Below are 10,428 nucleotides of genomic sequence, written 5' to 3'. Positions count from 1 at the left end.
ATTTTTCTAGTAATATAAGTGATGGACAGTGCCTTCGTTACTGACACGACATAACAAGTGAAACCTGCAAAAATAGCCATCGTAGAGCAAACCAAACGGTTTATTCTGTGATGAATGCCACATGGCAAAACCTGCATCATAAAATTGCAGGAAAAGAAAGAAAACATGACATTAATTCAATAAGATTTAGACAGTAAATCAATAAGATTTACTTGATCTGACACGAGTGAATCCTTACCAGGAAATAACTATGTTGAAGTACTAAACAGAAGATTGATCGTCCAACTACGCGTGGCATGCAGGGGCCCCGCCTACTCCCACAAGCAGGACGGTCCAAAGGTTGTGACAAATCGTATGGACCGAACATCCATGGGACTGGAAATCCTGGTGGGTACGATAAACCCTGCAATGCATACAGATATTGGGGTGTAACCATAATTGATAAACCGTCCTCACAAAAAATATGATCTGGATACTTCAAAATATACAGACTGAATTGAGTGGACAGACATTAATATAGACATTAACATAGCCGTTCACACACCAAAAGCGGCATTACTAATAAACAATACAGGGCTCACAAACACAAATCAAGTATTGAACAATAGTACTTACTACAGACAAGCAAAGTTGCACTAACTAAACTCTGCAGACTATTTCTTGCCACCGACCTACGAGATGAACCCCGCATAACTGACTAGGCCATGGACTTCGTGTGAGATGTCTACATGCACCATCACCATCTTGTCAACCTTGGAGAACCTAACAGAGTGGTCTTTCCACTCATAAACATGATGATGAAGACATGCCGTATCAGATTTGTTGGGAAGCTTTACAAGAACCACACCCTTCGTAATCGAAGGCACAGCCAAGAAATTGTTGTGGTCAAGTACAGCCTCGAGAACACGCCTGACAACAATGCTACACGAAAACACTAGTTCAGGACACGTGGCGACAAGGAAACAGCAGCTGGATAGTTCAGCAGTAGAACTCATCATCAGGTCTTCCAGTTCACACGGCATGACTTTGAGAACTTCATCTCCACCGCGGACCTGGTTCTAATTATAACAGAAACCATATTTTATTACTACCTCTGTTCAGAAATATAAGATGATTTTCGATATTATACTCCATATATGACTACATATACACACAGAAATGAGTGAACAAAGACACTAGAACATGTCCTCAAAGGCATGAGAGCAGAGGGATTACATGCAATATCCATAACACAAGTTACTGAGGCAAATATACCCTCTTAAAAGGTAGCATTGATGTTCTTAAAGTACTCCCTCCGTCCCAAAATTCTTGTCTTAGATTTGTCTAGATACGGATGTATCAAGTCACATTTTAGTATTAGATACATCCGTATCTAGACAAATCTAAGACAAGAAATTTGGGACAGAGGGAGTAGTTGAATGTAATATATAAGAAATCAATGTCAACCTCTCGCATGTTTTGGTCAAAAGAGGAATATAGAACCGTCAGTTGGCACAGTAAAATCACATGCAAGATCACCCAGAAAGTTGTACTACCAGTACTAGTACCGCGTGTTAGATGAAAAAACACGATCAAGATCGAGAAAAAGATCATCAACAAGAGACATTACCTGGACTTGCTTAATGAGGGATCCCGGAGAGGGGGGCTTGGACAGGGCGATGGCTTTGAGCTTGTCTGCGGTAGTCTCGGTGGGGTGCTTGCGCTTCTTCGTACCATGAGCCTCGACGGTTTTGGCCAGAGCCATAGACATCATGTCGGCCGGTGCTCCCGCATCCATCCAAGAGAGGAAGCTGAGAGAGAAGAGTGAAAGGAGGAACGAGATGAGGGAGAAGCGAAGCGAGTGGGGGTTTTCTTCAAGAGAGGAAGCTGAGAGAGAAGAGTGAAATGATTGTTGCTTCGTCCATCCAACTTACTGCTTGAAAGGAGGGGTTTTGTGATTTGACGGCTCATTGGGCATTACTGCGGCGGTTCGATCGGGGTAGTCTACAGTCACTCTACTATGGAGTAATTTAGTGCATGGCTGGTGGACCCAGGTGCTGGCTGTCCCACACGTTGGTGAAAGTGAGTAATTTAGTGCATGGCTGGAGGAGGATCTGCACGGTAGAGCGTGTCCACTGTTTTTCTGAAGAAAAAAATGATTACAGCAAGCGTTTCCACTCTTACGACGGAGGAGTGCGAAACACGGCAGCCACATGAACATACACAGTGCTCCTACTACTAGGCATGTGCAGTGGTTCATACGTCAGTACTACACAATCTTGTTGCTAGTGTAGTAAGATATGAGGATAACAAATAATGTTCTCCGCATGTCAACTACTCATATATGTAACATAGTACCGCTTTTTCGACTGTCCGGTCGAGAATGAACGGTGAGATCAATGTTAACAGAACTAGGTCCACAGTGCACGGAGGGTACGGTGCTACAGTACTCCACGAAACATGAACCATATGAAGCACGAATAGTGTTAGGCAAGGTGTATGAAGGGTGCACGGGATGGGAGCAAAAGTTCCCTTCGCGACCCACTTTTGCGTGTTTGGCAGAGTGCATGAAGGGTGCATGAGTCCGCACTAGTAGGTTGACAAAAATACACGAAGAGGAAACAACTATATTGAGATGAGAATGCAACCAAACAACTATATTGTGCTACAGTGACTGATCTGCACCGTCTGAGTTTGATCCGACGGTCATGTTGCGCCGAGACATGGACATGCCCATGCAGAGGGCGACTAAACACCACCGAAGTCCCTCTGCTTCCCGAGGCGCACGACGTTGGTGATGCAGGGTGCAACCACCCGCAGAGCCCCCTCCCGGTCGACGGGAGCCAGCTCGTCAAAGACGGCGTCCAATGGCACGAATGGATTCTGGTGACGGAGCCCTGAAAGGATTCGCCCGGCAATGGCGACGGCAGCCCGCAACCCCTCCTTGTCCAGCTCAGCCCCCACCATCGCGCGGAGACGGCTCAGCTCCTCGGAGATATAGGTGAAGAAGGAGACCAGGTCAGGAAGCCGCAGCTCGTTGAAGCCGACCGGGTGGTCGAACGGATTTAGCCCGACGGCCGGCATCGTCACGTTGGCACGACGGTAGGCATCACGCAGCCGCAACACGTGCGTGGCAACTTGGTTCACCAAGTGGCTGAGGCGATCCTGGACCTCGTCACGATCGGCCCGCTCGCGTTCCAGCCGGCTCCCCTGACGGCCTATCGTATCTCCCGCTTTCTGCAGCAACGCCGCCGACGCCTCGAGCATCTTTGTGGTGGACGCCTGCCGCTTTTGAAGCTCCGTGAACTCCCGCACATAACGGAGGAGCATGGCACTCCTCTGCTCCTTGAGCTCATGGAGCTCCATGTCCTTGGCCCTGAGCTCTGCATCCTTGACATGGAGCTCCTATGTCAGGCGCCTCACCTCGGACTCCGCCTCACCTCGGACTCCGTGATGTGCTGCGCCGCCATGGCACCAGGTAGAAGCAATGGGTAGAGGAAGAAAAGGGGGCGAAACGGCTGAAAGGCAATGCAATCTACGGGAAGGCGGAGGGAGCGTGGAATCTATTGGTTTTGACCACGGTAAAACACCAGTCGACCACTTCTCACATCAAGGAGCAGTGGGTTTTTACAGGCGGAGTCATCGTGACTAATTGCTGTCGCGCCTGCTCCCGTCAATCAAAAAATTAAAAATTCTGCCGCGCCTGCTCCCGTCAATCAAAAAATTAAAAATCCTGCCGCACCCAAACACCAGAGCAACGCCGCGGTGGATATTTAAATTTACCTGCCGGCAAGTAGATAAAAAAAGGGGTGAAAAAACAAATGTGGCGGCGGCCTAGCTAATCGGTCGAACTAGCCCAACTAGCTAGCCACCGTGCTTCACTGATGCACTCAGCGGGAAAGGTGGTCTTTCGTGATTTGATGGCTCATTTACTTGCTTCAGCGCTACGACCGAGGAGGACCCAGAAAACGCGTGGTAGGGCGTCCCACATCAGGAACAATATATGAGTGCACCACCCGGGAGGACCCCGAAACCGCGCGGTAGGGTGTGCCACGTCTCGGCACGGAGGAAAATGTGCGTGTAAAAATATACTGTATCAGACGTAGTACCTATGGTTCGACCTTGGGACCCAGCTAGTCGGTCGAAAACACCCCACTAGCCACACAGCTTCATCATGCAAACGTGGCATGGAGGATAGATGTGGTTAGCTCCATCTCGACCAGCCACAACGTCTCTTGTTCTAGGCGATTCTTCTATTTACCAAGATTTTTTTTAGTTGTAATAACAACACAGCAAGCTAGCGCCGCTCTTCGTGTGTGCCCGTGCAAAGGTTAGACGATGGAGAGAAGAGAGATTGAGATCGCAGACCTGGGACCCACCATTAAGTGAGACAACGGTCATGCACGTGTTGACGAGGCACTCCCTCTACTCTACCCAACGCAAGTACTGTATAAAATCAAGTTATGGGGCAAAGCCAACAACCGTTCGTTTTTTCAGGCTATCAACTTACGCTTTCTAGTCCAGATTTCCAGTTCGAATCTCGTCTTTCAGATTTGTTAGTTTTAGGTCCAAATTTGATTAATGACAAGTGGGACCCCCGTGTGTTCTTCCGATATTTCAGTGTAGGATGGTTTTTTTGAACAAACACTTTGCGCGGTTAGACAAGTAACGGCACGAGTTACACGTATTTTGCAAGTTTACGAACAAAAATGACAGCGCATAGAATATCACATCCACCCCACAGCTTAGATACTATGGTGATACGAGTTTTTACACCGTTGGAAGTGAGATCCAATGGCTTGGGAGTAGTCTTTGTAATTATGCGCAATTTCCAAAGTCTCCAAAGGTTTTTTGTGCAAATAAAACATTCAGGCCTCATGTGTGCCGCTACATCTTCGATCCAACGGCTCCCCGGTGCTCATATTAGGTGCTCCCCGTAGCTTAATTACCCGCTACGGTGATATGAGCATCTAGGTCATATGATGAGTGAGCAGTTGGTACATGCGTAGTACTTGTACTTTCTGCGCATTTCCCAAACTCTATCAGTCATATTGCAAAAACATTCAAACCTCCTATTGTGGGCCGTTAGATCTCAGTGAACTCGTATCACCATAGAATCTACGGTGCGGGAGCACCTCATACTCTACCATGCGAGAAAACATAAGGTGCTATCGCAGCTTGGATGCTACGGTGATACGAGCTTGGAGGTCGTTTGATCTGAGATCCAATGGCATCTGAGCAGTCTTTGTGCTTGTAAGCAGTGGCCTAACTCTTTTGGGGATTTTCTGCAAAAAACCATTCGAACCACCGAGGAGGTGTTGGGTCACAAATCCAACGCCTCCGAAGAGCTTGTATAACCAAAGCATCTAAGGTGTGGTAGCACATGATATTCTTACATACAGGAGAATATGACGTCCTCCTTCATCTTAGATGCTACGGTGATACGAGCTTCGAGGTCGTTGGATATGGGATCAAAAGGCATCTAAGTAGTTTTTGTACAAATTGTGTGCAATTCTCAAACTCATCAAGGTTTCCTGCAAAAATATTAAGACACATCATGTGAGCTGCTATATCTCAGATCTACAAGCTCCAAGCAACTCGTATCGGCATATAGCATCTAAGGTATGGGGGCACATGATATTCTCCCGGGGAGGAGGTGTGGGGGGTGCACAACCAATCGGTGGTTGGGAGGGTCGGGAAAAATATAATCTAAACAACCCTAAACAGAGCTCCACAATTTTATCTAAGGTCGAGGGTTGACCCCCGACAATCATAGCTCCGCCTAAACACAACATTTGCATGTACTGTAGTACTAGACATAATAGTCATGTTTCAGTTTCATGTTAATTTTAAATATTGAACTGAGGACCATGGATGTCTTACATTTTACTCCCTTCGTTCCTAAATATTAGTCTTTTTAGAGGCTTCAAATGGACTGGCACATACGGATGTATATAGACATATTTTAGAGTCTAGATTCACTCATTTTTCTCCATATGTAGTCACTTTTTGGACTCTCTAAAAGACTAATATTTAGGAATAGAAGGAGTATTTTTGAATTCGTACCGATTGGTTGTGCACCCCCCACACCATGGTGGTTGGGAGGGTGGCGATAATAGTCATACTGCTTACCAGCATGTCATACTTTGGTTCGGCGGTATTGTTGGATGAAGCGGCTCAGACCGATATTACGTGCACGCTTACGCGAGACTGGTTCAACCGACGTGCTTCGCACACAGGTGGCTAGTGGGTGTCTGTTTTTCCAACTTTAGTTGAATCGAGTGTGACTACGCCCGGTCCTTGTTGGTTTGGAAAAATAGATGCACTATAATTATTGGATTGTTGTTGTGTTCATGTGTGTGTGTCTCTGTGTGTGTGTGTGGTCATATGCTTGATACATACAAAGTTTTCTCACCTCCATATTGTTCATCTTTTAAATTTGAATTTGCATTGGAAAACTTTCTAGGGATACCATGAAATGTGAAATCCACGTTGAGATCACTATATCACAAACTCACTCTAATTCAACAACTCGTCATAAATCAATTACCACGTTGAGATTATTATTTGCAAGGAAAATACGGGTATTGTAATACACATAGATTCGTTCGGCAATTTAAAAGGTTCCTTTCGTATTCTCGAATGGTAGGACCCAACGGCGTACCAGCCAGCCCTTGGCTCGTGTTGATCCTAAAAAAACCGGGCTCGTGTCCTTCGGTGGCGTGCGTTGTACGCACATTAGGCAACCCCAACCAGTCGAGCCTCCGCGTTTCAAGTCAAAATATCTGGCGGTCAGAATTCCAGCCCTAGGAAATTCCCCTCATGTCCCCGGTCCATAATGACTACCGATGAACAATGGAGGGATGCTTTAGTAACTAGACAACGTTACCTACCGTGCCGAGCATGATTCAATTCCCTCGGTCGCCGCTCATCAAGGTCACCCGTCAACTGCATTGCCTAGTACTACTACTACTACACCAGGATGAGCACATAATTGAGACCGTTTGTTCGTGCCTAGTACTTGAGTTAATATATCAGGCAATGCACTGGTACGGAGGGATTATCCTTTTACTCTGCGTATATAACTTGTCTGAAGTCTAACTAAGCAAAATGTTTGACCAAATCCTTTCTTAAGAAATACAACAGGACAGATGTATGGCTTGAAGATTTATTGCATGATGCAGGTTATGATATTGTTTCGAATCCTGGATCTTAAATTTCAGAAAATCCAAAAGTGAGCATAAATTCTTGAAACTAAGCATGGTCACGTGATATGGCACAAATATTACTTCGTCAGTTTTTTCTTCAATTTGAGACAAGCTGCTGATGACAAGTTGCACAAATGAAGAGCCAAGGTATTTTGGAACAAAGACCTGTCACGTTAAGGCGAACGCTTTCACTATTGAAACCGTGGGCGTTTACGTGCCGCCACTAGTCCCCGCTTCTCATCGGCAGGTGCCATCCGAGCAAGCGTGTGAGTCAACAGGAGGCGTGCGAGCAGACCGCTACGCCGGCTATCAGGGAGGCGTGCGAGCAGACCGATGTGCAGGCTCACCGGGAGGCGAGCCCTTTGACCAGGCTCCGCCGCCCAACGTCGTCCCAACTGCTCCCACTTTTAATGTCGCCGGCGCCGTAGTTTAAAATCAACCCCACACTACCTGGTATCGCTACAATCCTCTCTTTTCCTATCTGATTCTCCTGTCGTCTACCTCCAACTAGCCTGACCTAAACGTACGCCATGCCGCATCACGATGGTCTGCCCTTAGTGTTCCAGTTTCCTGAGGAAGACACCCAGCCGGAGTCTCAAGAACATAAGGCGCTTTGGGACGAGCTTGAACTGGCCTTGCGGGACGACGTCGCGCCTGTCCCCGCTCCCGTTCCGGCTCCCGTCGCCCCGACTGCGCCAGCGCCCATCCGCGTGGCATTGATGGGCTGGGAGCCGCACATTGTTGCCGAGCTTGATCCCACGGGGTTCCACGAGGTCCCCGCCGACTTTCACGCGCCCGTGCACCTGCCAGCGCATGTGCCTGCGCATGCACTGACGCGCACGCCCGTGCTAGTGCCCGTGCACCTACCAGCGCATGCGCCTGCGCGTGCACTGACGTGCGCGCCCGTGCCGGTGCCTGTGCACATGAATGTCTCCGCCGCACCGTTGACAGTGCCTGTCCCCGCGCGGGTGCGAGTGCCGCCCTCAGCGGCATGGATGGCCGCCGTCGACCGCTTCCTTGCACCAACGCCAGTCGCCTCCTCCCGCCAGTTGACTCGCTCCGAATTCCAAAACATTTTGGCCTTCCTTGAAGATAGGCCAACGTCCAGGAGTACGCCAACAATGGCGCAAGACGCCGCCGTCGCCGTCGGTCAGTGGCCCGACGACAGACAGAGCACGGCAGAGGAGCCGCTTCCCACCGCGAGACGCCCCCGCCGCCGCCGCGTAATCTAAATTTGCCATGAAAAACGTTCGGATTGCCATGCTTAAAATCCGAACGTTTATCATTTCCGTTTATTTTATATCTATCGTCGTATAATTTAAAGTCGGAGTCAGACTGAAAGAAATGTATGGTTTGATCGATTGAATGTTCTGCTAGAGCCGTATCAAATTAAATATAAAACGTCATGAAGCCACATGTATTCCTTGTCATCCAACGACCTAGGCTGCTTCAATGTCGAGTGCTCAACACGTTTAGCGTGCAGTTAATTTCATGCCAAAAATAGTGCTAATCACATGACAACACGCAAATAATATCCTAGTACTTAATATCCGCATGCACTTAATATACTTCCAAATTAACGTGCATTGCACGTACACACTGACAGTGCTGCTAGTACGTGAAACGGGTGCCGTGACTTGTGAACGCGTCCATATATGGTCAACGGCAACATCGCCCGCGAGTTCTTCCTGTTTGCCCGTGCGTGTAAACGCCGAAGGGGAGGAGAGAGAGAGAGAGCACACATGGAACCCACCAGTAAGTGAAGGCGAATAGTACTAAAAATAATATTACATGTTATCCATTAATTAGGCTGTGGTAATATAAAAACATTATGTGAACAAAGGGGGTACAACAAACATTGCTATTCTATGTATGTTGCCTATTAACGTGCGGCTTGAAGGCCCGGTTGCATGTTCGATCCTCGTCCTTTATTTTTTAATTTCTATATGGGTCCAAATTTGTTTCATGACATGTGAGCCCCTCGGTGTGTAGTTTGTAGCACTTTAATTTGTCGGTCGAAATTTGTTCCATTCCAAGTGGACTATCAGTGTGTACTTTTGTAGCTTATTTATAATAATTAAAGAGAACAACATAGTTTTTTCAATAATACCATGGTGTGACATTGAAGGCGAGAAAGGACGTGCGAGAGAGCGATGACCGAGCCAGAGGGAAATCAACTAGTGGAGTTGCGTGGGTTGCAACGGTGTTTGGATTAGTTGTGGGCCGAATGCTATGAAAATATAATCTAAACCGACCGGAATAAATGCCTACACAAATTAATCCAAGGTTGGAGTGCCCCTCGCAATATAAATAGCTCCGGCTTTGCGAGGAATGGAGAGGTAGTAGCTTCAACGCGTGGAAGATACGGTGTGAGAAAGCGAGGTCAATCGAGAGACATATAGATAGAGAGACAAAGTGAGTGTGGTCCGACATTCATTGAACAAATATATATGCTCTGGAGAGATATTGTCCGATTGAGCTTTTTGGCAAGGGTGAGGGCTGTAAGATAGAGCTTGAGAGATGATCCAGTCACAGACGTGTAGATATATTTTGTGCGTGGGAGGAAGCAAGGTCAACCGATCACATAGGGTCTCCGTGCGATCGAAAGAGTGAGACGGGTTGGAGAGAGTGACCTATATAGATGATGTGCGTGAGAGAGTCTACAATGTGAATAGGTCGAATTGGGATCAAACATGGTGACATATTGTTTTTGTCCGAGAAAGAGCAAGGTCAATCGAGACATACAGAGAGAGAGAGAGAGAGATTGAGTGAGCGTGGCCCACCATGAGGTCGAAAGAGTGCCAGCGGCTTGGATGGACTGAACTAGATAGACAATCTGCGTGAGAGAGTATAGAGTGTGTCGATCGAGGCCCGAATATAGAGATATATTATTTGTGTGTGAAAGAAAACGAGGTTAAACGAGACTCAGATAAAGAGAGTGAGATTGAGCGAGTGTAGCCCGCCGTGCAGAAGAAAGAGTGAGACAGTCTCGAGGGAGTGACCTAGATATACAACGTGTGTGCGTGCGCACGAGAGGTTGGGGGACTAGATAGGCAATGCATGTATTTAGCGCGAGAGGGTGAGAGGGAGAGGGGCGAGAGAGAGAGAGAGAGCTCGGCATGGGGTGCAATGGCGGGTGTGTGAGGTAAATACATTTGGTAACAGAGTGGAAAAAGGGGTTGTGTAATTGAGAGACTTAGAGATCGAAACATGGAGAGAAAGAATGAACGTGTGTTGGAAA

The sequence above is a fragment of the Triticum aestivum genome, chromosome 7D, assembly GCF_018294505.1.
Source record: "Triticum aestivum cultivar Chinese Spring chromosome 7D, IWGSC CS RefSeq v2.1, whole genome shotgun sequence".
In the NCBI taxonomy this organism is placed as follows: domain Eukaryota; kingdom Viridiplantae; phylum Streptophyta; class Magnoliopsida; order Poales; family Poaceae; genus Triticum; species Triticum aestivum.
This window is presented reverse-complemented; position numbering follows the sequence as displayed.